This window comes from Anabrus simplex, chromosome 8, assembly GCF_040414725.1.
Source record: "Anabrus simplex isolate iqAnaSimp1 chromosome 8, ASM4041472v1, whole genome shotgun sequence".
In the NCBI taxonomy this organism is placed as follows: domain Eukaryota; kingdom Metazoa; phylum Arthropoda; class Insecta; order Orthoptera; family Tettigoniidae; genus Anabrus; species Anabrus simplex.
The window spans coordinates 158,827,780-158,854,257 of record NC_090272.1 but is presented as its reverse complement, the minus strand read 5'-3'; positions in this window follow the sequence as shown (position 1 = coordinate 158,854,257).

Here is a 26,478-nt window from a genome sequence, read left to right as displayed (position 1 = left end):
GTGAAAGGCATTCAACCCATTATTCACCCTTTTACACCCTTCCTATTGGGATTTTCCGAAAACAAAAGAATACGTGTTTCTTTATTTTTAAAGGAGATTATAAATACCAATTTTTATATCTATAAACATAAACAGTTTTGAGATATAGATACACTCATTTTAAAAAAATCACCCAATTTTAACCCCCCCCCATTTATTGCATTTTCCACAAACAAAAATACGTGTTACTTTATTTTTAAAGGAGATCCCAAACACCAGTTTTCGGGTCTGTAATATCTTCAGGTTCTGAAATATAAGTAGACTCATGAAATGCATTCGACCACTTTTTCAACCTTTTCCACCCTTCCTATTAGGATTTTCCGAAAACAAAATATACGTGTTTCTATTTTTAATGGAGATTATAAATACCAATTTTTATATCTATAACCTTTGGAGAAATAGATACACTTAATTTAAAATATTACCCCCCTTTTCACCCCTCGCTTAATTGGGTTTTCCAGAAACAAAAAAATACGTGTTTCTTTATTTTTAAAGGAGATCCCAAACACCGATATTCAGGTCTATAGTATCTTCAGTTTCTGAGATGTAAGTAGCCTCATTAAAGGCATTCAACCCCTTTCTCACCCCCTTTTCACTCCTCCTATTGCGATTTTCCGAAAACAAAAAGTACGTGTTTCTTTATTTTTAATGAAGATTCTAAATACCAATTTTTACATCTGCAAACTTTAAAAGTTAGGAGATATAGATTCACACATTTTAAAAATTAACCCCCTTTTCACCCTCCCATTAATTGTATTTTCCAAAAACAAAAAAATACGTGTTTCTTTATTTTTAAAAGAGATCAAAAGTACCAATTTTCAGGTCTGTAATATCTTCAGTTTCTGAGATATAAGTACCGCTATCCTGATTAAAGGCATTCAACCCATTTTCCCCCATTTTCACCCTTTTTCATCCATCCTATTGGGATTTTCTGAAAACAAAAAATACGTGTTTCCTTATTTTTAAAGAAGATTCTAAATACCAATTTTTACATCTGTAAACTTTTAAATTTTTGAGATATAGATACACTCATTTTAAAGTTTCACCCCCCTTTTCACCCCCTTAGCGACGGAATATCCAAAAATCCTCTCGTAGCGAGCACCTACATCTTAATATGAATATATCCCCAAAATTTCATTTCTTTATGTCCAGTAGTTTTGGCTCGGCGATTATGAATCAGTCAGTCAGTCAGGACAAGTTCTTTTATATATACAGGGTGTTAGGTGTATACGTGCAGATATTAAGCTAGTCGGCTAAGAAAAATACATCTCATAATATATGCTATGTACTTTTTACCTTGTCCTATTAGTTTGCCCCTAACTGAGCCAAATATTTCAGGACCTAATGTGTTTTGAACGGCCGTAGCAGGATACGCCGGTGATGTCATTCTGTCCACGCGTAGCGGAAGTACAGTAGCCGAGCATAGGGCTTGTTGAACCTGTTTCTTATCGCAGGCCAACACATGTTGTTGTGCACTTCCCCTAAAGGCTTGGCAAGTAGAAGAGGATGACTCACGTGCCAGGTCACTTGCTGTACTCGAAAACCGGTGTAGGGTACTCTGTGTGAAAAGTACACAGAATCCTTACAGTGACGTCGAAGATCCGTACAAGCACATACGTGCGAATCAAGTGTTGTGTATTTGTGTGCGATTTTTAAGACGTCAATGGCATTACTCAGTGATCCAAGCTGACAAAATGAAAGGAAATGGTTAATAAGTAAATGAAATATGGGCGCAACATTTCTGTGCTGTTATTGCGACAGTCTACGATGAATTTCTGACAATAGACAATGCGGGTTGTCTATGCTTATTCATAAACTTTTTAGGTCATTGAAAGGACGGTGGACATTGAAAGAAAAGGCTATAAGTATTCAGTGAAATTGTTATTAATGAGACAAATTTCAAAAACCGTAGTTTCATCCATTGTGAACATTGCTCGAAGGAAAAAGACCTACTGTGGAATTACCGCCGGGCATTTCTAATAGAAGGCTTATTCTTCTTTTTCCTAATCTGTTTACCCTCCAGGGTTGGTTTTTCATGGGACTCAGCAAGGGATCCCACCTCTACCGCCTCAAGGGTAGTGTCCTGGTGCGTGAGACATTGGATCGGGGATACAACTGGGGAGAATGACCAGTACCTCACCCAGGAGGCCTCACATGCTATGCTGAACAGGGGCCTTGCGGGGGTATGGAAAGATTGGAAAGGATAGACAAGGAAGAGGGAAGGAAGCGGCCGTGGCCTTAAGTTAGGTACCATCCCGGCATTTGCCTGGAGAAGGGGGGAACTACGGGAAACAACTTTCAGGATTGCTGAGGTGGGAATCGGACCACCTCTACTCATTTGACCTCCCGAGGCTAAGTGGACCCCGTTCCAGCCCTCGTACCACTTTTCAAACTTCTTGTCAGAGCTGGAAATCGAACCCGAGCTTCGGGGGTGGCAGCTAATCACACTAACCACTGCACCACAGAGGCGGACGGAAGGCTTATTACTGAACAGTAAGTACCGATAGGTAAAATGATGACTGTAAGTAGTATAATGGGAGAGTTCGGCCGCCACCTCCACCTCAGGCTCCCAGTGGCCACCTCCACCTCCACCTCGGCCAGAGGCCTCCCAGTGGCCACCTCCACCTCCACCTCAGCCAGAGGCCTCCCAGTGGCCACCTCCACCTCCACCTCAGCCAGAGGCCTCCCAGATGCCTCCTCCACCTCCCGCGGGAAATTTGAATTTGTAAACAAAGCCACGTGCTTTTTGACAGACAACAACGCATCGCAAACCTCAGTACTGCCATCTTGACAGGCCTAAACCTCAGTAGTGCCAACTTAACCTAACTAGCGCGAGGTAAACAAAGCCACGTGCTTTTTGACAACCACGTGCTTTTTGACAGATTTGTAAACAAAGCCACGTGCTTTTTGACAGCTGTCATCGACAACAACGCATCGCAAACCTCAGTACTACCATCTTGACAGGCCTAAACCCCATTAGTGCCAACTTAACCTAACTAGCATGAGGTAAACAAAGCCACGTGTTTTTTGACAGCCACGTGCTTTTTGACAGATTTGTAAACAAAGCCACGTGCTTTTTGACAGACAACAACGCATCGCTAACCTCAGTACTGCCATCTTGACGGGAATAAACCTCGGTGGTACCAACTTAACCTAACTAGCTCGAGATAAACAATGCCACGTGCTTTTTGACAGCCACGTGCTTTTTGACAGCTGTCATCCGCCATCTTTAAACTACAGAGCGCTGTGCTGCCCTCTTTCGTCACCTGTCATCGGCAGTGCTGCCATCTTGGCGGGCCTAAACCTTAGTGCTACCAACTTAACCTCACTAGCTCGAGATAAACAAATCCACGTGCTTTTTGACAGCCACGTGCTTTTTTGACAGCTGTCATCCGCCATCTTTAATCCATAGAGCACAGTGCTGCCCTCTTTAGCTACTTACCTTTGAAATGTGGTGGCGGATAATTTGAAAAATGCTTTTTGACAGCAGCCATCTTTGTACACCGTGCTGCCCTCTTTAGCTAGATACCTGTGGTGGCAGACAATTTCACGTGACGGCAGCCATCTTTAATCAAGAGAGCACCGTGCTGCCCTCTATGTGGTGGCGGCAATTTGAAAAATTCTACATTCTCTTGTTTGGAAACAAACCCATGCGCTTTTTTTGACAGCTGTCATCCGCCATCTTTAATCCAGAGAGCACCGTGCTGCCCTCTTTAGCTACTTACCTTTGAAATGTGGTGGCGGCAAATTCTACGTGCTCTTGTTTGGAAACAAAGCCATGTGCTTTCTTGACAGCTGACATCCGCCATCTTTAATCTATAGAGCACAGTGCTGCCCTCTTTATCGTAGTAGATGTAAATTCGTCACAGCTGTCATCCGCAGTGCTGCCATCTTAACGGGCCTAAACCTTAGTGCTACCAACTTAACCTCACTAGCGTGAGATAAACAAATCTACGTGCTTTTTTGACAGCTGTCATCCACCATCTTTAATCTATAGAGCACAGTGCTGCCCTCTTTAGCTACTTACCTTTGAAATGTGGTGACGGATAATTTGGAAAATGCTTTTTGATAGCAGCCATCATTGAGCACCGTGCTGCCCTCTTTAGCTAGATACCTGTGGTGGCAGGCAATTCCACGTGACAGCAGCCATCTTTAATCATGAGAGCACCGTGCTGCCCTCTACGTAGTGGCGGCAATTTGAAAAATTCTACATGCTCTTGTTTGGAAACAAACTCACTTGCTTTTTTCTGACAGCTGTCATCCGCCATCTTGCATCACAAACCTCTGTGCTGCGCTCTTTAGCTAGATACCTTTGAAATGTGGTGGCGGCAATTTGAAAAAAATCTATGTGCTCTTGTTTAGTAAACAAAGCCACGTGCTTTTTTTTGACAGCTGTCATCCACCATCTTTAATCAATAGAGCACTGTGCTGCTATCATGCGGGTAATTTCATCACCTGTCATCCACCATCTTTAATCTACAGAGCACCGTGCTGCTCTCTGTAGTAGCGGGCAATTTGAAAAGTTCTGTTAGCTGTCATCCGCCATCTTTGAGCACCGTGCTGCCATCTATGTGGTGGCGGTAAATTCCACGTGCTCTTGTTTAGTAAACAAACTCACGCGCTTTTTTGTCAGCTGTCATCCGCCATCTTACATCGCAAACCTCAGTTTAGTTTAGTTGAAATATGGTGGCGGATAATTTAAAAAGAAAAATTCTACAGCAGCCATCTCTCGGCGCTAATTGCACAAGATGGTGGCTATACATGACTCCTTAAAGGTGCTTATGCAAGATGGCCGCTATACATAGACTCCCTTGGGATGCTTGCGCAAGATGGCGGTTATACATGGCTCCTTTTGAAATATGGTGGCGGATAATTTAAAAAGAAAAATTCTACATCAGCTATCTCTCGACGCTAATTGCACAAGATGGTGGCTATACATGACTCCTTAAAGGTGCTTATGCAAGATAACCGCTATACATAGACTCCCTTGGGATGCTTGCGCAAGATGGCGGTTATACATGGCTCCTTATGAGACGCCCTAGAGATGCTTGCGCAAGATGGCGGTTGCTCTTATGAGGTGGCTTAAGGGTCCTTGCACAAGATGACTAGAGACGCCCTAAGGATGCTTGCGCAAGATGGCGGACGCAAGATGGCGGCTATACACAACTCCTTATGAGACGCTTTAAGGGTGCTTGCGCAAGATGGCTGCTGCTCTTAGCTTAGAGGCTAACGTGTCGTGCTAGTTCGATTCATTAAATTTGGAGGCTTAAATGCAAAATGTTAAATATCTCGAAAACGAAGCATCGTAGAGCAAAACGGACAAAATTTTTCTGACCAATGATTTAACAGCTGCTGTTATGCATGCGGTGGAGGGCAATTTGAAATTCTATGTGCTTAATCAACAGAGCGCCCTGCTGCCCTCTTTAGCTGAAATGTGGTGGTGGATAATTTGAAAAATTCTTTTGACAGCTATCATCCTTAAACAATGGCGACTATACATAGGCTGTTAAGGCCTTATCATGCTCCTCCTCCTCCTCCTCCTCCTCCTCCTCCTCCTCCTTCTCTACCTCCTCCTCCACCTCTTATGTCAAGGCATAGCTTTATATCGAACAAGTTTAAACCTGCATCGCGAAGGCAAGCGCGTGCAGCGATAACATTATTGTGCATGTTTAGACTTTCGAAACATAAGAAGAGTAGAATCAAACGCTGTACTCGATACGACATGTGATCAGAACATTGATTGATGCGTTCAGAAAACAAAATAAGTGATCAAGACTAGAATCGAACAATGTACTCAATACATCATGTGTTTGGAATATGTCAGGGGATACGCTTGTTCTAAGAAGATCAGATTGAAACATAACAAGACTAGAACAGAACACTGTAATCGATGTTGTTAACTTCAACATGTGATCAGAACATTGATTGATGTGTTCAGAACACAACATAAGTGATCATGACTAGAATCGAACACTGTACTCGATACAACATGTGATCAGAACATTGATCGATGTGTTCAGAACACGAAATAAGTGATCAAGACTAGAATCGAACACTGTACTCAATACAACATGTATTTAGAACATGTTAGGGGGTACCCTTGTTCTAAGAAGATCAGAATGAAACATAACAAGACTAGAATCGAACACTGTAATCGATGTTGTTAACCTCAAGATATGATCAGAACATTGTTTGATGTGTTCAGAGCAAAAGTACAATTTTGATGATTTGCGCAGCTAACTCGCTCGGTAAACGATGTGGCCAAAGTATAACTTCAAATTATTTACCTTCCATCATTCGTCTTGTGTGTAAAAATCAGTCGAACAAGTTATCGCATAAACATAGCTGAAAAAAAATCGTGATAGGGTATGGAACCCAGGGGTTACATCTTGTCAGAAGAGCAAAAAGGATGAAAGGACTCTTCCTCCTCCTTACCGCACATTCCTTGGCTAAAGGGCTAATGGGCTAAAGGGCTAATGGGCTAAAGGGCTAATGGGCTAAAGGGCTAAAGGGCTAATGGGCTAAAGGGCTAAAGGGCTAAAGGTGCAACAACCTCGTCGATCGCTATCAGCAAGAACGCTTGTACTTTGTAGAAAATTAATCTTTATTTGTAAATGGTTTTATGTTCAGAACAAGGAATGGAACCTAGGGGTTACGTCTTACGTAATAAAATCCCCGAGGTGCGATGAGTTACGTTTTTCGAACTAGTGTTTGGAACACTGAACTTTTCAAGATGATAGCAGAGAGTTTAGCAATGTTCTGTTGTTGGATTTTAAATTCCGCGCTACAACATGCATAAGGTGGCAGCCTTGAGGTTTACCGCCGTAAAGATGGCAAGAGTGAGGTTAACAATGTTCTGTTGTTGGATTTTAAATTCCGCGCTATAACATGCATAAGGTGGCAGCCTTGAGGTTTACCGCCGTAAAGATGGCAGCAGTGAGGTTAGCGACGCTCTATTGTCCTTCAAAGTGAGGTTAGGGTTCGTCAAGAAGACAGCTGTCAAAAAAGCACGTGGCTATGTTTACCAAACAAGAGCACGTGGCTGTGACGTCACGGTCACGTAGTATGCCGCCTCAGCATGCAACGTTTAATGTCTACAACTACGTAGTAAACATTCTGCTATGTTCACAAGATTTTTTACACATAACTATTCTTTATGCTTTAAGTTCATTCACATAGGCTATGCTAAGATAGCAGCACAAACACATGCGAACTTTGTACATTCTAATGGAATAAGTTTAGTACTATGTGCATCATGGATACATGATGTGTGCACGCATTTAAACTTGACTATACGTAATGCTGCTGCTTTGTTTACAAGATTTTTATACATTGCTATTCTTTATGCTTTAAGTTCGTGCACACACAAGCGATAGTCGTACGCTCTGGCAGGAGAAGTTTAGTACGACAGTCGATGCATACATTATCGATAGGTGATGTGTACACGCTTTAGAACATAGCTCATCTTTATGCTTTAATTTCGTGCACATGGGTTTGGGATACACAAAAGCGATTGCTACATGCTCTAGCGGAAGAAGTCTAGTACGATAGTCGATGCATGTAAAATCGATAGGTTATGCTAAGATAGCAGCACACTTACATGATTTTAGCACAATCTAGTGGAAAAAGTTTAGTATGATAGTCGTTTCGTGCAAAATCATTAGGTAATGTGTAAACGCTTTGAAACAAGGCTATTCTTTGTATTTTAAGTTCATGCGTACAGGTTATGCTAAGATAGCAGCACAATCTAGCGCAAGAAGTTTAGTACGAGACATGCAAAATCGATAGGTGACGTGTACACGCTTTGAAGCATGGCTATTCTTCGTACTTTAAGTTCATGGGTATAAGTTATGCTAAGATACCAGCACAATCTAGCGGAAGAAGTTTAGTACGAGATTCGATGCATGCAAAATCGATAGGTGATGTGTACACACTTTGAAACATAGCTATTCTTTGTACTTTAAGTTCATGTGTATGAGTTATGCTAAGATAGCAGCACAACCTAGCGGAAGAAGTTTTGTACGAGAGTCGATACATGTAAAGTCGATAGGTAATGTGTACACGCTTTGAAACATGGCTATTCTTTATACCTTAAAGTCATGCGTATAGGTTATGCTAAGATAGCAGCACAATCTCGCGGAAGAAATTCAGGGTGATCTGTACACGCTTTGAAACAAGGCTATTCTTTGTACTTTAAGTTCATGCGTCTTAGTTATGCTCGCGATAGTCGATGCATGTAAAATCGATAGGTTATGCTAAGATAGCAGCACACTTACACGATTTTAGCACAATCTCGTGGAAGAAGTTTAGTACGAGAGTCGATGCTTGCAAAATCATTAGGTAATGTGTACACGCTTTGAAACAAGGCTATTCTTTGTACTTTAAGTTCATGCGTCTTAGTTATGCTAAGATAGCAGCACAATCTATCTGAAGAAGTTTTGCACGAGAGTCGATACATGCAAAATCGATAGTTGATGCGTACACGCTTTGAAACATGACTATTCATTGTACTTTAAGTTCATGGGTATAGGTTATGCTAAGATAGCAGCACAATCTAGCGGAAGAAATTTAGTACAAGATTCGATGAATGCAAAATCAATAAGTAATGTGTACACGCTTTGAAACATGGCTATTCTTTATACTTTAAGTTCATGTGTATAAGTTATGCTAAGATAGCGGCACAACCTAGCGGAAGAAGTTTAGTACGATATTTGTTGCATGCAAAGTCGATAGGTTATGTGTACACGCTTTGGAACATGGGTATTCTTTGTACCTTAAGGTCATGCGTATAGGTTACGCTAAGATAGCAGCACAATCTAGCGGAAGAAGTTTAGTACGAGAGTCGATGCTTGCAAAATCGATAGGTAATGTGTACACGTTTTGAGACATAGCTCTTCTTTGTTCTTTAAGTTCATGCGTCTTAGTTATGCTGAGATAGCAGCACAATCTACCTGCAGAAGTTTAGTACGAGAGTCGATACATGCAAATTCGATAGTTGATGTGTACACGCTTTGAAACATGACTATTCATTGTACTTTAAGTTCATGGGTATAGGTTATGCTAAGATAGCAGCACAATCTAGCGGAAGAAATTTAGTACGATATTTGATGCATGCAAAATCAATAAGTAATGTGTACCCGCTTTGAAACATGGCTATTCTTTGTACTTTAAGTTCATGTGTATAAGTTACGCTAAGATAGCAGCACAACCTAGCGGAAGAAGTTTAGTACGACGTTTGTTGCATGCAAAGTCGATAGGTAATGTGTACACGCTTTGAAACATGGCTATTCTTTGTACCTTAAGGTCACGCGTATAGGTTATGCTAAGATAGCAGCACAATCTAGCGGAAGAGTTTAGTACAAGAGTCGATGTGTGCAAAATCGATAGGTGATGTGTACACGCTTTGAAACATGGCTAATCATTGTACTTTAAAGTCATGCTAAGATAGCAGCACGATCTAGCGGGTGAAGTTTAGTTCGATGGTCGATGTATGTAAAATCGATAGGTGATGTGTACACGCTTTGAAACATAGCAATTCATACTGCTGCTCTGTTCCCAAGACTTTTAAGCATAGCTAACCCTAATACTGCTCTTAACGACGTCGAGCTAAGGATTGATTACGTGACCGTGACGTCACAGCCACGTGCTCTTGTTTGGTAAACATAGCCACGTGCTTTTTTGACAGCTGTCTTCTTGACGAACCCTAACCTCACTTTGAAGGACAATAGAGCGTCGCTAACCTCACTGCTGCCATCTTTACGGCGGTAAACCTCAAGGCTGCCACCTTATGCATGTTATAGCGCGGAATTTAAAATCCAACAACAGAACATTGTTAACCTCACTCTTGCCATCTTTACGGCGGTAAACCTCAAGGCTGCCACCTTATGCATGTTGTAGCGCGGAATTTAAAATCCAACAACAGAACATTGCTAAACTCTCTGCTATCATCTTGAAAAGTTCAGTGTTCCAAACACTAGTTCGAAAAACGTAACTCATCGCACCTCGGGGATTTTATTACGTAAGACGTAACCCCTAGGTTCCATTCCTTGTTCTGAACATAAAACCATTTACAAATAAAGATTAATTTTCTACAAAGTACAAGCGTTCTTGCTGATAGCGATCGACGAGGTTGTTGCACCTTTAGCCCTTTAGCCCTTTAGCCCATTAGCCCTTTAGCCCTTTAGCCCATTAGCCCTTTAGCCCATTAGCCCTTTAGCCCATTAGCCCTTTAGCCAAGGAATGTGCGGTAAGGAGGAGGAAGAGTCCTTTCATCCTTTTTGCTCTTCTGACAAGATGTAACCCCTGGGTTCCATACCCTATCACGATTTTTTTTCAGCTATGTTTATGCGATAACTTGTTCGACTGATTTTTACACACAAGACGAATGATGGAAGGTAAATAATTTGAAGTTATACTTTGGCCACATCGTTTACCGAGCGAGTTAGCTGCGCAAATCATCAAAATTGTACTTTTGCTCTGAACACATCAAACAATGTTCTGATCATATCTTGAGGTTAACAACATCGATTACAGTGTTCGATTCTAGTCTTGTTATGTTTCATTCTGATCTTCTTAGAACAAGGGTACCCCCTAACATGTTCTAAATACATGTTGTATTGAGTACAGTGTTCGATTCTAGTCTTGATCACTTATTTCGTGTTCTGAACACATCGATCAATGTTCTGATCACATGTTGTATCGAGTACAGTGTTCGATTCTAGTCATGATCACTTATGTTGTGTTCTGAACACATCAATCAATGTTCTGATCACATGTTGAAGTTAACAACATCGATTACAGTGTTCTGTTCTAGTCTTGTTATGTTTCAATCTGATCTTCTTAGAACAAGCGTATCCCCTGACATATTCTAAACACATGATGTATTGAGTACATTGTTCGATTCTAGTCTTGATCACTTATTTTGTTTTCTGAACGCATCAATCAATGTTCTGATCACATGTCGTATCGAGTACAGCGTTTGATTCTACTCTTCTTATGTTTCGAAAGTCTAAACATGCACAATAATGTTATCGCTGCACGCGCTTGCCTTCGCGATGCAGGTTTAAACTTGTTCGATATAAAGCTATGCCTTGACATAAGAGGTGGAGGAGGAGGTAGAGAAGGAGGAGGAGGAGGAGGAGGAGGAGGAGGAGGAGGAGCATGATAAGGCCTTAACAGCCTATGTATAGTCGCCATTGTTTAAGGATGATAGCTGTCAAAAGAATTTTTCAAATTATCCACCACCACATTTCAGCTAAAGAGGGCAGCAGGGCGCTCTGTTGATTAAGCACATAGAATTTCAAATTGCCCTCCACCGCATGCATAACAGCAGCTGTTAAATCATTGGTCAGAAAAATTTTGTCCGTTTTGCTCTACGATGCATCGTTTTCGAGATATTTAACATTTTGCATTTAAGCCTCCAAATTTAATGAATCGAACTAGCACGACACGTTAGCCTCTAAGCTAAGAGCAGCAGCCATCTTGCGCAAGCACCCTTAAAGCGTCTCATAAGGAGTTGTGTATAGCCGCCATCTTGCGTCCGCCATCTTGCGCAAGCATCCTTAGGGCGTCTCTAGTCATCTTGTGCAAGGACCCTTAAGCCACCTCATAAGAGCAACCGCCATCTTGCGCAAGCATCTCTAGGGCGTCTCATAAGGAGCCATGTATAACCGCCATCTTGCGCAAGCATCCCAAGGGAGTCTATGTATAGCGGTTATCTTGCATAAGCACCTTTAAGGAGTCATGTATAGCCACCATCTTGTGCAATTAGCGTCGAGAGATAGCTGATGTAGAATTTTTCTTTTTAAATTATCCGCCACCATATTTCAAAAGGAGCCATGTATAACCGCCATCTTGCGCAAGCATCCCAAGGGAGTCTATGTATAGCGGCCATCTTGCATAAGCACCTTTAAGGAGTCATGTATAGCCACCATCTTGTGCAATTAGCGCCGAGAGATGGCTGCTGTAGAATTTTTCTTTTTAAATTATCCGCCACCATATTTCAACTAAACTAAACTGAGGTTTGCGATGTAAGATGGCGGATGACAGCTGACAAAAAAGCGCGTGAGTTTGTTTACTAAACAAGAGCACGTGGAATTTACCGCCACCACATAGATGGCAGCACGGTGCTCAAAGATGGCGGATGACAGCTAACAGAACTTTTCAAATTGCCCGCTACTACAGAGAGCAGCACGGTGCTCTGTAGATTAAAGATGGTGGATGACAGGTGATGAAATTACCCGCATGATAGCAGCACAGTGCTCTATTGATTAAAGATGGTGGATGACAGCTGTCAAAAAAAAGCACGTGGCTTTGTTTACTAAACAAGAGCACATAGATTTTTTTCAAATTGCCGCCACCACATTTCAAAGGTATCTAGCTAAAGAGCGCAGCACAGAGGTTTGTGATGCAAGATGGCGGATGACAGCTGTCAGAAAAAAGCAAGTGAGTTTGTTTCCAAACAAGAGCATGTAGAATTTTTCAAATTGCCGCCACTACGTAGAGGGCAGCACGGTGCTCTCATGATTAAAGATGGCTGCTGTCACGTGGAATTGCCTGCCACCACAGGTATCTAGCTAAAGAGGGCAGCACGGTGCTCAAAGATGGCTGCTATCAAAAAGCATTTTCCAAATTATCCGTCACCACATTTCAAAGGTAAGTAGCTAAAGAGGGCAGCACTGTGCTCTATAGATTAAAGATGGTGGATGACAGCTGTCAAAAAAAGCACGTAGATTTGTTTATCTCACGCTAGTGAGGTTAAGTTGGTAGCACTAAGGTTTAGGCCCGTTAAGATGGCAGCACTGCGGATGACAGCTGTGACGAATTTACATCTACTACGATAAAGAGGGCAGCACTGTGCTCTATAGATTAAAGATGGCGGATGTCAGCTGTCAAGAAAGCACATGGCTTTGTTTCCAAACAAGAGCACGTAGAATTTGCCGCCACCACATTTCAAAGGTAAGTAGCTAAAGAGGGCAGCACGGTGCTCTCTGGATTAAAGATGGCGGATGACAGCTGTCAAAAAAAAGCGCATGGGTTTGTTTCCAAACAAGAGAATGTAGAATTTTTCAAATTGCCGCCACCACATAGAGGGCAGCACGGTGCTCTCTTGATTAAAGATGGCTGCTGTCACGTGAAATTGTCTGCCACCACAGGTATCTAGCTAAAGAGGGCAGCACGGTGTACAAAGATGGCTGCTGTCAAAAAGCATTTTTCAAATTATCCGCCACCACATTTCAAAGGTAAGTAGCTAAAGAGGGCAGCACTGTGCTCTATGGATTAAAGATGGCGGATGACAGCTGTCAAAAAAGCACGTGGCTGTCAAAAAGCACGTGGATTTGTTTATCTCGAGCTAGTGAGGTTAAGTTGGTAGCACTAAGGTTTAGGCCCGCCAAGATGGCAGCACTGCCGATGACAGGTGACGAAAGAGGGCAGCACAGCGCTCTGTAGTTTAAAGATGGCGGATGACAGCTGTCAAAAAGCACGTGGCTGTCAAAAAGCACGTGGCTTTGTTTATCTCGAGCTAGTTAGGTTAAGTTGGTACCACCGAGGTTTATTCCCGTCAAGATGGCAGTACTGAGGTTAGCGATGCGTTGTTGTCTGTCAAAAAGCACGTGGCTTTGTTTACAAATCTGTCAAAAAGCACGTGGCTGTCAAAAAACACGTGGCTTTGTTTACCTCATGCTAGTTAGGTTAAGTTGGCACTACTGGGGTTTAGGCCCGTCAAGATGGTAGTACTGAGGTTTGCGATGCGTTGTTGTCGATGACAGCTGTCAAAAAGCACGTGGCTTTGTTTACAAATCTGTCAAAAAGCACGTGGTTGTCAAAAAGCACGTGGCTTTGTTTACCTCGCGCTAGTTAGGTTAAGTTGGCACTACTGAGGTTTAGGCCTGTCAAGATGGCAGTACTGAGGTTTGCGATGCGTTGTTGTCTGTCAAAAAGCACGTGGCTTTGTTTACAAATTCAAATTTCCCGCGGGAGGTGGAGGAGGCATCTGGGAGGCCTCTGGCTGAGGTGGAGGTGGAGGTGGCCACTGGGAGGCCTCTGGCTGAGGTGGAGGTGGAGGTGGCCACTGGGAGGCCTCTGGCTGAGGTGGAGGTGGAGGTGGCCACTGGGAGCCTGAGGTGGAGGTGGCGGCCGAACTCTCCCATTATACTACTACTGTAATGGACCCGTTTAATTAGAACTTCCGTAAAAATAATATTACTACTACTACTATTACTACTACTACTACTACTACTACTACTACTACTACTAATAATAATAATAATATCTTTACGTTCCACTAACTAATTTTCACGGTTTTCGGAGACGCTGAAATGCCAGAATTTTTTATCGCAGTATTTTTTAATGCAAATAAATCTACAGACACGAGACTGACGTATTTGAGCACCTTCAAATACCACCGGACTGAGCCAAGACCAAGCCTCCCAAGTTGGGTTCAGAAGGCCAGCGCTTTACGCAGTGCTGCACCAATCATCTTGCCGGGCTGAGTGGCTCAGACGGTTGAGGCACTGGCCTTCTGAGTCCAGTCTTGACAAGGTGCTCAAATACGTCAGCCTTGTGTCAGTAGATTTACTGGTACGTGAAGAACTCCTATGGTACTAAATTCCTGCAAATCCGCGTCTCCGAAAACCGTGAAAAGTAGTTAGTGGGACGTAAAGCCAATGACATTATTATCATCATCTTACCTGCACAGTTCATAGGGGTATCTTACCTGGAGTTCCTCATAGGTACGTTATTAGAGCTTTCAGAGGACGCTCCGTTTCGACTACGCCGAAACGTGTGGTTTTTACACGATGGTCCACCACCTGATATAAGCCGCTTACTGCGTGATCATTTGGATCAGTTTTGGTCTATGGCGAATAGGACGACATGGACCCATCAATTGGCCCGCCAGATCTCCAATGGATATTACGGAAGACTGGATTCGGAGAAGTGATTTTCTTTTGTTAGTTGCTTTACGTCGCACCAACACAGAGAGGTCTTATGGCGACAGTCGGACAAGAAAGGCCTAGGAATGGTAAGAAAATGGTCGTGGCCTTAATTAAGGTTCAACCCCCGCAATGCCTGGTGTGAACTTGGGAAACCACGGAAAACCATCTTCAGGGCTGCCGACATTGGGGTTCGAAGCCCCAATCTCCCGGATGCGAGCTCACAGTTGTGCGCTCCTAACCGCATGGCCAACTCGCCGGGTACGGAGAAGTGAAGCCTGCAGAGTAGTCCAGGGAGGTCACTTGAACAATTGCTACGTGTTTCACATTGGTATGTCAGATGTTACACCATTTCTGCAGCGTATTGAGTTGGGAGTTCAGTTCTCAATCGATGTGGTATTTTGAGTCTCGATAGTTCGATATTCTCATAAATCCGAGCAGAAAAATTGAAGTACCGGTAACAAAAATTATAAATCTAGAGTTTCAGTTCGCGATTGCCTTGTACGTGGCGCAAGCTGAACACAACACACGGAAGACGTGCTTGTTAAAACGCTAGATATTGACCTTGAACAAAGCATGGCAGTTCTTCATTCTACACTGTACTGGTTTGGGTACATTGCGTGTGTGTGTCTGTTGATGTGCATGTTTGATGTTTAAACACAAAACCTGTTCGTCACACTTTGTCCTCTAGTGCTAACCACAATACGAAGATACACCTGACTCATCGCAAAGAGACCTGGTTCTGGTCTTACGCATACTATCCTGTAGTAAACTACTGCGAGCGATGTAGGCACGGGTGAAGTACATTTCATCTTGTTTCCTCCCACACCACGCATATTTTACTATTTTCTTCCCTGCCTTTCAGCTCCTAATGACTCGTTAATAATAATACCGGTAATGTTATTTGCTTTACGTCCCACTAACTACTCTTACTGTTTCTGGAGGCGCTGAGGTGCTGTAATTTAGTCTCGCAGGAGTTCTTTTTACGCGCCAGTAAATCTACCGACACGAGGCTGACTTATTTGAGCATCTTCGAATACCATCGGACTGAGCCAAGATCGAGCCTGCCAAGTTGAGGTCAGAAGGCCAGCGCCTCAACCGTCTGAGCCACTCTGCCCGGCAGCAAAAATATTATTATTATTATTATTATTATTATTATTATTATTAGCGGGAGAGTTGGCCGTGCGGTTAGAGACGCATGACTGAGAGCTTGCATCCCGGAGATAATGGGTTCGAATCCCACTGTCGGCAGCCCAGAAGATGGTTTTCCTTGGTTTCCCATTTTCACACCAGGCAAATGCTAGGGCTGTACCTTAATTAAGGCCACGGCCGCCTCCTTCCAACTCCTAGGCCTTTAATATCCCATCGTCCTATAAGACCTATCTGTATCGGTGCGTCGCACCGACGCAGATAGGTTTTATGGCGACAGATATAACTAAGGACTAGGATCGGGAAGGAAGCAACCGTGGTCTTAATTAAGGTACAGCCCTAGCATTTGCCTGGTGTGAACATGAAAAACCACGGAAAATCATCTTTAAAGCTGCCGACAGAGGGATACGAAGCCAGTACATCCCGAATATTGGATACTGTTCGAACTTTAGCGACTGCTACTATCAAGCTCGGTGATGATTTAAGAGTGGATTTCTGCCGCTGGTGAATTGATCAAGCACTCAATCCAGAATTTCTGTCAAGTGTATTAGTGACACATGAGGCAATTTTTATAGAAGGAGTGTTTAATATTTAGTATACCAAGGCAACCTCTAGCACCGGCTTTCAATTAATATCTGGATGGATGCAGTGGGAAGTCTGTCTCTTTGACTAATCGTCTTTTTATTAGCGTTATTTTGCTTTACGTCTCACATGCTATTTATACCGTTTTCTGAGACGCTGAGGTGACGAAATTTCATATCGCAGGAGTTCATTTACGTGCCAGTATTTCTACGACACGAGACTAACGTATGTGTGCCCCATCAAATATCATCAGACTGAGCCAAGATTGAACCTGCCAAGTTGGAGGTCGGAAGATAAGGACCTCAACGGTCTCAGACACTCAGACCGGTACCAATCACCTTACTTGCATAAATTTGATCGGTGTAGCTTTCCTTATGGTGACGATGGGACGGGAAAGGGCTAGTATCGGAAAGGAAGCGATCTTGACATTAATGACGTTACATCCCCAGCATTTGCCTGGTGTGAACATGGAAAACCACGGTAAACCACCTTTAGGGCTGCCGACAGAGGGGTTGGAACCCACTATATCCCACTCATGAGCTGTGGAATATCCCCATTCAATAGGACAAGGCAGTTTCCAGCACCGGTTCTAATTAATATCAGGATGGGTGTAGTTGGAGGTCGGTTACATCTTTTTATTAATGTTATCTTGCTCCTGTACAGTAGATACAGTACGTTACTGGAGCTTTCAGAGGACGTGTCGCTTCGACTACGCCGAACCACGTGGATTTTACACGATGGTGCAGACATTTCCTCAACGGTAGACAGGACGATGTGGAACTATCAATTGGCCAGCCCTTATTCCAGTGGATTGTTATGCCTGGGGGGACATGAGAAACAAAGTATACCGAACTGAGGTAACCACTTCGGATGACCTCCGTGAACGTATGTTTAAGCACCAGAGGATATTCTGAACCACAGTGGTGACTTGGCTCGAATGACAAGTTGCTTTACGTCGCACCGACCCAGATAGGTATTATAGCGATGACGGGGCAGGTAAGGGTTAGGAGTGGGAAGAAAGCAACCATGGCCTTAATTAAGGTACAGCCCCAGCATTTGCCTCGTGTGAAAATGGGAAACCACGGAAAACCATCTTCAGGGCTACCGACAGTGGGGTACGAACCCACTATCTCCCGAATACTGGATACTGGTAGCACTTAAGCGACTGCAGCTATCGAGCTCGGTGTACCAGTAAATATACCGACACGAGGCTGACGTATTTGAGCACCTTCAAATACCACTGCACGGGGCCAGGTTCGAACATGCGAAGTTGGAGTCAAAAGGCTGGCACCTCAACCGTTTTAGCCACTCAACCAGGCAGGAAGCACGAAATGTAGGTACGTTTAATTTACTTAGTTGTATAATATGTCCATTTTTCGTTTGAAACAAAACGTTCGATGTGCTTCGATAATTCAATTCTGATTCTACTCATATGGATATCCTATGCCATGCATTTTTTCGTTGGCGCAAGGAACTGTCTTCCTTCTTCTACCTTTACGCAATGCACAACGGGGATCGTACCGCATTTCACGTCCCGGCGTGCGTATCCCAACCAATAATTATATCACACGCTCGTACAGGTCGCGCACCGACACAGGTTTTCAGGTCATTTCCATACTCACTAGACCACAGGGCTGACGACCACTGATATCCCTATCCCCTATAGGACGTAACAGCAAATGAACCAGTATTAACGCTGAGAATTCAATACACCTCCAGGGTCCGAAACCGATAACTAGTGTTGTCTGAAACCCCTAAGACGGAAACTAAATACTAACAACATCAAACCAGTCTGGCGATAATGTAACGTAACATGTTGTAGACTGGTAGCCTTCAGCTGTTACCGTAGGTCAGTTGCTCGTAAACATAAAACCAGTTTGGCAAGTATATTACGTAACATCTCGTGGCATTGAATAGGGAGCGCTCAGCTGTCACAGTAGTACATTTGCTCTTAAACATAAACAGAACAGAAACCAGTTTGGCAGGAATGGCGCGTGACTTGCCTGTTATCAAAGGAAAGCTATTCATTCGCAAAAACAAGGCATACTACCTATTCTAAAAACATCGTACCACTTTGCTCTCGAAAATAACTTCCGAGGATTACTAAAAGTTTGATATATAGTGGTTCGTTACATCGTTCTCTATTGCTACAATAAATATCTGCACGTATACACCTAACAGCCTGTATAGATAACTGTTGAATATGTTCCTGCTATCTTTCTGCATTGTGGTTTTTCTATCTGAGCTCTTAGTATTCATACACCTAGGTTTCCTAAGACCATACAACAGTCAACAGCCTTGCACTTCTCCTTCAGCCATTCTTCCTTAGCTGTCCTGCACTTCCTGTCCACTTTATTCTTTAATCGCCTATATTCCTTTATGCCTTCTTCATTTTTTCACATTCTTGTACTTTCGTCGTTCATCAATCAGGTCTAGTATTTCCTGAGTTATCCATTGCTTCTTAGTTCATTCTTCCTTTCTTCCTATAATTTATTCAGCCTTTTCCTTCTTTTCTTCAATTTCTTCAATTTTAGATGGTATTTCATGACCAGCAAGTGGCCAGGGTTCACGTCTGCTCCTGGGAATGTTTTTGCAATATAACGTCTGGTTTCTGAATCTCTGCCTACTCATAATGAAGTCTATTTGACACCTTCCAGTGTCTCCAGAGCCCGTCCACGTACACAGCCGTCGTCGTTTGTGCTGTATGAACCAAGTATCAACAAGGACTAAATTATAATCGGTGTTGCATTCAACCAGCCGACTTCCTCTTTCATTCCTTTGTCCCAATTCGAATTCTCCTACTGTATTACCTTTTCTTCATTGGCCTATCACTGCATTCCAGTCTTCCATCACAATTGGATTATCGCCACCTTTTGCATATTGTATTATGTCTTCTATCTCTTCATATGTTCTTTCGAATTTTCCATCACCTGCTGAACTCGTAGGCATATGGACCTGCACTAGTGTGGTGGGCATTGGTTTGGTTTCTATCTTGAAAACTATAATCCTTTCACTATGCTGGTCGAAGTAGCATTCGCTACCGTATTTTCTTATTTATTATTCATCCAACACCTGCATTTCCCCGGTTTGATTTTGTGTTGATAATTCTCTAGTCGCCCGACCAAAAGTCCTGCTCTTCCTGCTAACGTACTTCACTTATACCAACCACATCTAACTTAAGTCTATCCATCTCCCTTTTCAGATTCTCTAACCTACCACAACGATTCAAACTTCTAACATTCCACGATCTGACTCGTAGAATGTCAGTATCTACCTTCCTGATAATTCCCCCCTCTCGTGTAGTCACCACCCGGAGATCCGAATGGGAGACTGTTTTACCTCCGGAATATTTTATCCGGGAGGAAGCCATCATCAGTACATCAATCATAGAGAGAGAGCTGCATGTCCTCGGGAGTTAGTCACGGCTGTAGTTCCCCGTTGATTTCAGCCGTGTAGCAGTATCAACTCAGCTAAGCCATGTTCAGTATAATCCAAGGTCATTTCAGTCAATCATCTCGACAGCCACCCTTGCAAGTTCCGAAAGACTGCTCCCCCCTTTCGATGAACATTTCGTTAATCTGGTCTCTCGACAGACACCAATCCGATATGGTTGCACCTGCGGCTCGGCTATCTATATCATTGGGACCCGCAAGCCTCCTCACCGCGTAAAGGTCAAATGGTTCGTAGGGGTGGTTTCATACCATACTCTCTGTATTTCATTTCCAGCTCCACTACTTTAAACGCAAGTTTTCGGCACAGTTTTCCATGAAGACAAAGTCTTCGGCATAGATCAAAGTGTTTAATAAATTTATACCCCAACGAATCCCTTCCTGCCATGAAACACATTTCGTTAAATGGTCCAACTATGAGCTTTAGTGATGAAGTATCACAGTCTTGTTAGACTCCTGTAGGCATAGTATTGTGAAAGAAGAACCCATTATACCATCAATGTTCATACTGTGACGTGGTTGTCAATCCTGAGTCCACCCAGCTCCCTTTCCCGTAGCAAGTCGACCCGAGACAGTGACTTAAGGATAATTTCAGCTAGGTGCTCGATATGTCCTTACAGAAAGGGAAAAATAAAGGCTTCGACCATTCATGACCTTGCCATAAAGAGAGATGGACAGGTTAGCTCCGTGCCCAGCCTCCATTACCCCCAGGAACTAACCTGTCACACCTCTCCAGAAGTGGAACTGTCGTTCCTAAAAATTGTCAATGTTGAAAACATTTCTTAACAGACAAGGTAGGTTTCCCCCACACTACGAAAAACGTTAAATTAAGCAATTTCCTCAATTGTGCAGAAAGTTTCATGGATTAAAGGGCCCGGAAAGGTCTCAATTGTGAGTCTTGGATATCTCTATCAAACTAAATAATGAAATTTCGAAAATCACTTCCAGTCTAAATGCAGTTTTGGGAAAAACAACCTAAAATGTCTTGTATCTTTACTCGTTTTCTTTTTGATTCAAATCCTAGCCAAATTAACTTATCTACATAATTCTTTCCACAATGTGTCCCTTGGTTCAATACCCTGAGGCATTTTTGATTTATAGAAGTGTCCACACCGAATGTAGTTAAAAGGGCTTAAGTGAAACACTGCATTGACTCACATTAGCGCTCGTAGTGGTACTTAAGTGAAACTCTGCATTGACTCACATTAGCGCTCGTAGTGGTACTTAAGTGAAACTCTGCATTGACTCACATTAGCGCTCGTAGTGGTACTTAAATGAAACTCTGCATTGACTCATATTAGCGCTCGTAGTGGTACTTAAGTGAAACTCTGCATTGACTCACATTAGCGTCGTAGTGGTACTTAAGTGAAACTCTGCATTGACTCACATTAGCGCTCGTAGTGGTACTTATGTGAAACTCTGCATTGACTCACATTAGCGTCGTAGTGGTACTTAAGTGAAACAATGGACTGACTCATATTAGCGCTCGTAGTGGTAGATTTATTTTTTTTTTTGCTAGGGGCTTTACGTCGCACCGACACAGATAGGTCTTATGGCGACGATGGGATAGGAAAGGCCTAGGAGTTGGAAGGAAGCGGCCGTGGCTTTAATTAAGGTACACTCCCAGCATTTGCCCAATGTGAAAATGAGAAACCACGGAAAACCATCTTCAGGGCTGCCGATAGTGGGATTCGAACGTACTATCTCCCGGATGCAAGCTCACAGCCGCGCGCCTCTACGCTCACGGCCAACTCGCCCGGTCGTAGTGGTAGAAAAAGTGAAACTGCTAATCTAATCGACCGGATAACAATGATTAAGAAATGGATTGTAATTTTTAGGAATAAATAAAGAATATATTCGCATAATTTATTATAGGGGAGCCTCCGTGGCTCAGACGGCAGCGCGTCGGCCTCTCACCGCTGGATACCGTGGTTCAAATCCCGGTCATTCCATGTGAGATTTGTGCTGGACAAAGCGGAGGCGGGACAGGTTTTTCTCCGGGTACTCCGGTTTTCCCTGTCATCTTTCATTCCAGCAACACTCTCCCTTCTCATTTCGTAGCATCTATCATCCATTAACATATCACTTTGGGAGTGGCGACCCCATCGTAATACTAACCTATATATGATTCATTCATTATATCCCTGACCCGGTCAATGACTGGAAAACAGGTTGTAGGTTTTCATTTCATTTTCAATTTATTATAGGCTATTATATTTACCTAAATTTCGTAGCTCATATCCCTAGGATGTTTTCAACATTGAGTTTTCTTACCTAAGGTCTAGAACTATGCTTTTTATTACCTGATGAAAAATCGAATCCACTTCCATCCGCGTGAACAGATCGCATCTTCTCTGTTTCGTCTAGGCAAACCCTATTGGTAATTAAATAAATAAATAAATAAATCGTGAGCTATATAAACACCAAGAAAATCTCATAGATGCCATCAGAAGAAGGCGACTGGCTTTTTACGGACACCTATCCAGAATGGACTCAAATAGATTATCTCATAGGATCTTCAAGGCTGCTAACAAGGGCAAAGCTACTGGGTTCGTGTGGATGAAGCAAGTGGAGAAGGACCTTTCGGAACTCCACATAAATCAAAACGACATAGCTGATCGGAGTAACTATCATACAACTCTTAAAACTAAATCCTTTGTAACATCCCTCACAGAAGTTACCCACAGACCAAAAGACGAGACCAGGAAATGGTCTGAGGAACGTAAGATTGAATTTAGCCGGAAAATGAAGGACTACTGGGCCATCAGGAAAGCTCGAGGTACCAACAAGAAAACAGCTGCCAAACCAGCCGCTAAGAACACCAATTGTGGCAAACAACGACGATGACTTCAAGAAACAGCTAAAACACAAGCACCGTGGTCCATAGTGAGAACTTCCTACCTTGCTGATTAAATTTTGAAACTTATTTAAAACTGAATTTTAACTTGAAAAATCTGAATATTTTCATTTAAAATGGAAAATCTGAAAATTAACATTCATTAAATAAATTACACACTTGTCGAACCTTGTACTCACACTTACTTGTTACCTGCTTACTTACACATACGTTATTTGAAGGGCGCCAGCTGTCACTCAGTACAGCAATAATATAATGAGACTCTTGACCATCTCTAGGGTGTGGGGTAATAAGCTTACTTTTGACAACATACCATATAAGTTCTGGGAAAAGGAGATTGGCGTTCGGTTTCCCCATTAATTTTGAGGTTAAGATATTTTACTGTCAATGAAATGAAACTCTGAATTCGTTTGATAGAACAATATATATTCTATAAATAATATATCAAAAAATAGTGAGTCTTGTTGCGATAAAACAGATGAGAATATGAAATTATGACATTGCAACTAAAAGAAACTAGGCATGAATTTGAATTCTTCTTGACCGGACATTTAACAATTTATACGAAATATTTCCCTCACTGATTCACTTGACTGTACCTTCAACACTTTGAGTGTAATTACGACGTAATCCATTGCTCTGGTGTTTACTGTAGATGTGTCACGCCTAACGTGGTGATACATCCTTGTGACTGCTTCTTCTCCATATCATCTGACTTCTTTGTAAGTCAATATGGTATGACCTCTTGGCAGGTCCAGGGTTGCCCTCTCTGACTCCTTGGTAAGCCTTGCGTCCGCGTCTTCCACTAAGTGACGGACCAACCATTTCTTCTCACTCTCTCAATGACCAATAATGGCTCACTGAGTCTTCACCATCTCTCGTTCACACTGGTTGGCTGACCACTTAAGGCCTCTTGATCTAGTAGACTACTTCACTGTACTGCATCCGTATAAGTAATGACTGACGCTACAATGTGCATCCACCTTATATAGACTTTGGTTGACACAGCTACGTAATCTCCAAAAATAACAATGACATACTCCCACCTACGCGACAGATATTACACACCGTGGTGAAATAGCCCCGCGGCGACGAGTCGATGCGCGCATATCTAAATAAATACGATGACATAGCCAAGGCGCGGCGATGACTTGGCAAAATCGCCAGTGGTGTCGCAATATAACAACGTCACTTCCAATCTCTGATATATACAACAATTCTCACTGTACAGGTATTGAGTGTTATACTACACATACGTATATATGTATACATCTAGGTGCAATCTTGCAAGCAACAGGCAATTGCAAAATTGAATAAAACGGATAATTACAATAATAGTACAATATCACAGATAACATAATAATAATACTGATATAATAATAATAATAATAATAATAATAATAATAATAATAATACAGATAAAATCATACAATAATAAAAATACAGATATCATCTTGTAACGGGATTTGAACCGTTACAATAGATGGCCCTAACGAATTAAAAAAAATGAAATACATTAAAGTAAATGACGATGATGATGATGAGGATGTTTGTTGTTTAAAGGAGCCTAACATCTAAGGTCATCGGCCCCTAAAATGAATGAATCCGTCGCATATCCTTTGTAAGAATTTAGAGCTGTGTGGTCAGAACTGCAGATAATTTATGGGCTGAATCGATTTGAGAGGTTCTTGACAGTACATGTGCAAGTGTTGACATTGTCCCATGAGTGAAAGTTACTGTGGAAAAACGACTTTATGTCGTATTAATTAGTGCACGGTGATAGACTGAGCTATATTACAATAACCAGTAGTAATAGTTGCGCGCACTTGGCGTTAAATTGGAAGGCAAGCCTCCACTTCATCAAGAAGTTGGAAGCAGAAATTAGCACCTGTATTGTATCCACGGTTGGCTAGCTTCATCCTCTAACCTCTTACTGTTATAAGACATTCATATTTTGTTTACTGCTGATACAAATCTTTAAAATATTAACGTGCTTTGTCTGGAGCCCTTGGTATTTTCAAGGGCGCCATTCCTTCAAACATTTAACATTGAAATAAAGTTTATTAAGGTTAAACACAATACCTTATATAACCAGTACTCTTTGGCTGGGTAGTGAACGGGACGTGATATAGCCTTTCACTTGCCTGAACTTGAGACAGCAACCGGATCTTTTTGTTCTAGACCTCATTTCAACGTGCATAAAGACCACATTTAACTTTCATAACAGAGAATTTGTGTTCTCTAGTGGAACCCCGAACTAGCAATCAGAAGCAGTCATTGTTTATTCTTCTGGTAGTTCAGACCAGACATGTATGTTATCCATCGAATCTATTTTACTCTAGTAAATACTAATATTAGATATGGTAGGATTAAATTGTACTGATCCTTGAAGCCAGGAAAACAAGTATTTTGCCAACATTCTATTCAGCCGATTCTTTTAATTCTTGTACAACATCTTCAGAATTTTGTAGTGTTACCCTCTGCTCAATAGATTTAAACATATGGAAATTAAAATTCACAGCCTGTTTCCAGTCATTCGACCGGGTTAGGAATGTGTTGATTGAAACCCCGATCTACTGGCTAGGATTGGAACTGTGCCGATTCCCGAAAGCCTGTTGCACTTTTCCGGGGCAATGATTAATAACTGACAGATGAAATGAACTGATATTGGAGAGTGTCACTGGAATGAAAGATGACAGAGAAAACCTGAGTACCATGAGAAAAACCTGTCCCACCTCCGCTTTGTCCAACTCGTTGGCTGAATTGTCAGCGTACTGGCCTGTGGTTCAGAGGGTCCCGGGTTCGATTCCCGGCCGAGTCGGGGAATTTAACCTTCATTGGTTAATTCCAATGGTCCGGGGGCAGGATGTTTGAGCTGTCACCAACATCCCTGCAACTCACACACCACACATAACACTATCCTCCACCAGAATAATACGCAGTTACATACACATGGCGCATGTCGCCCACCCTCATCGGAGGGTCTGCCTTAGAAAGGCTGCACTCAACTAGAAATAGCCACATGAAATTATTATTATTATTTATTATTATTATTATTATTATTATTATTATTATTATTATTATTATTATTATTATTATTATTATTATTTATTTATTTATTTATTTATTTATTTATCGTATGATGAATCTATGTACACACATGTACATAGTTCAGGGTAAATGTGCGTAGTCACAAGTCCGTACAATACTACAACTCTAGGTCTAGCATTTTGACCCAATCAACTGCTTCATCCGATGTGCGGTGAATGTCCATTAGCGTTTCTTTGAAAGCTCGAATTGGGCAGTCAGCAACAATGTGGTGGATTGATTGAGAAGAGCCACCACAATCACAATCTGCAGACCTAGTCCAACCCCATTTGCACAACAGATAACCACATCTGCCTTGTCCAGTTCTTAACCGATTTATGATTCTCCACTGTCGTCTTGGAAGATCAAATCCTTGTACTCG